The sequence below is a fragment of the Bison bison genome, unplaced genomic scaffold (assembly GCF_000754665.1).
Source record: "Bison bison bison isolate TAMUID 2011002044 unplaced genomic scaffold, Bison_UMD1.0 scf7180017845440, whole genome shotgun sequence".
Taxonomy (NCBI): domain Eukaryota; kingdom Metazoa; phylum Chordata; class Mammalia; order Artiodactyla; family Bovidae; genus Bison; species Bison bison.
In genome coordinates this window covers 24,207-26,804 of record NW_011476013.1, presented here as the reverse complement: position 1 = coordinate 26,804, position 2,598 = coordinate 24,207, and the positions used below count along the sequence as shown (strand labels likewise).

General features: G+C 42.0%; 1 protein-coding gene across 1 annotated transcript in view; it reads left to right on the top strand.

The window, feature by feature from the left end:
* Nucleotides 1-2,598, top strand: part of ACE2 (angiotensin I converting enzyme 2) — a gene marked incomplete at its 3' end in the record, with an annotated part of 27,714 nt that overhangs the window by 1,380 nt on the left and 23,736 nt on the right. The window lies entirely within an intron of this gene.

The window sequence follows — 2,598 nt, the reverse complement described above, 5'->3', positions numbered from 1 at the left end:
CGTATTTTGGTCTTACCTTTCTTCACTCTTCATGGTTGCTTTTTTCTCACGTTTTATTTGGTCTTGATGAGCACTGTGCATTTGTTTTCATTCTCAAATAGTCCGTAGGTGGTGTTGAAGGGAGACCAGCATTGTGCCTAAGAGCTCTGGAGTCAAGCTGCCGAGGTCCAAATCCTGGCTCCACCGCTTTCTACCTGGGTGAACTTGAGCTACTTAATGAACCTTTCTGCGCCTTAGTTTTTCTGCCTGTGAAAAGCCACGTAATACCATATTTGCTTCATAGGGTTGCTGTGACAACAGCTAATACACAAAGCCACCAGAATTGTGCTCAATGCTTGTGAGCCTGGGAGAACAATACAGTACCATTGGTGTGAATGTGAGAGGGTATTCTAATTGCTGAAAAAATGTGTAACAGTTCTGTTCAGTGTCCAGATACTGAGAAGGCATTTTACAGAAGGAGATGCAGTGATGTTTGTTGAAATCATCTCTGGATCATTAAGTGCTATCACTTTTGAATTGCACTGGTTGATTAGAGGAAAGGCAGAAATGAAAGGGCATAAGTCCACGAAGGGTAGTCAAAGTGCAGACAGTATGGGCCCTTTAAAGAAAAGTGAAAATATGCAAACACAAGAAGCAAGCAGGGGGCCCAGTATCTCTTTCCTCCAGCAGTGGTGAAGGGTGAGTTAGCGCATTAGTGCATCTGTGTGGATTTACCTGGGGAGGAGGCAATAGACAGGGAGGACAGTGGCTCATCTGTTCTCTTATCACATTTATTGAGATCCCCTAATGAAATGGGAACTGCAGCTGGTGCTACACGAGGTACCAAGATGAATAGGAAGCTGAGATAATGGTCCACTGCTGATGGCCATGCTTATAGAAAGAATTGGAGAAATGGAGAATGTTTTCCAAGGAAAGAGCCACTGGAGTGATTTACGGGGATGAGAGAGAGTTAGAAGGGAAAACAGAATTAGCTCTACAAAGCCTAACTCAAAAAGAAAAAAAAAAAACATGAGTCTGAGATGGAAGAAGAAAGACTAGAATGTTCCCAGTTGTATTGGCCAACTCTCTTCAGATTAGAAAGGTGGTGCCTTTGAAAGCTCAAAAGAGATAAATTTACAATAAATAGGAGGAGGTGCTGTTTCTATTACAGGTAGTGAAACTGGTAAGACTTGTAAATCTAGACCATTCTTTAATCTGAAAAAGTGAGACATTGAAAACTATAAATAGGTTTTGGAAATATTTAAGCGAATGTAAGGATTGTAGATGCACTGTGGGTGAGACATGCATTTATGAACCGAGTTCTTTACCTTCCTCAGTATCAAGGCCCAAGGCTATGTCACTTTACAGTGCCATCTCACTGAAGGTGACGTGACTGTGTCCTTTGCCATGTGACTTACATCTGCTGTTAGCAGATGTCTTACAAGTAGAGGCATGGAAGGACTTGAACGATGGGACTTTTCCTTTGCACCTTTGCCTTTACCATGAGGACATGCCTGGATTGACCAGGTAAAGAGTGAGAGATGTGTGGAATAGTTGTCCTAGCAGAAACTAATCCCCCAGAGTTTTAAGAAGATCCAGTTAAGATTAGCAGAGTTGCCTGGCAACACTCAGTGATTCTAGGCACACAAACAATGAACACTTATGCCGTTGAGATTTTGGGTTGTCTGTTATGTAGTACTATTGTAGCAGTCTTCTTCCCTTCGCTCATTCGTGTCTGACTCTTTGTGACCCCATGGACAGTAGCCTACCAGGCTCTGCCGTCCATGGGATTTTCCAGGCAAGAATACTGGAGTGGGCTGCCATTTCCTTCTCCAGGGGATCTTCCCAACCCAGGGATCGAACCTGGGTCTCCTGCAATGCAGACAGACGCTTTACCATCTGAGCCACCAGGGAAGCCCCATTGTAGCGATAGATAACTAATATAAGAAGAGAAATTTGGGCTGTATGACATGTGTATGTTCATATCCTATCATGATTGAGGGCAATCTGTCATTTCATAATTATTCCTTGGTATAACGTTCAGAGTCAGAATATTGGGCTTATCAGCCAATCGACCTAGTGTGGCAATTCTTAGATAAAGTCATGAGAATAGTTTAAAATAATAGAGGGCACTAGAATTTGATCAGTATAGTGTCCCCAAAGCTCGCTGTTTAGGAGAGGTCCATCAGATAGATATAAGAAAAAAAACTTTGTTCAAAACAGATTTCCACATAGTTCAGAAATTCAATGAAAAAAAAATTACCAGACACTTGCTTTAGAGCAAATACAATTCTCATGTTTGAGATCAAACATTCACCAATTAAACTGTAATTCTCTTCTCAGTAAAATGACATTACTTTTTTTGTATTTATTGTTGGTTTGATTTTTGAAAGAGTCCTTTGTAAGTCAAAGGATTTTTGTTTCTTTTTTTGCAAAGTCAGAAGCTCTTTGGCAACATGGGAGGTCCCTGGACAATTTTTTTCCCCTGGAAGAGAGTGAAAGGATCCTGCCACTGGCAGGGGCATCCTGGTTCTCTGTTCCAGTATTTGGCAGTAGCTACTACAGCTGCCCCCAATTCCTGTGGGCACAACTGTGAAGGGAGCATTGAAGACTGCCCTG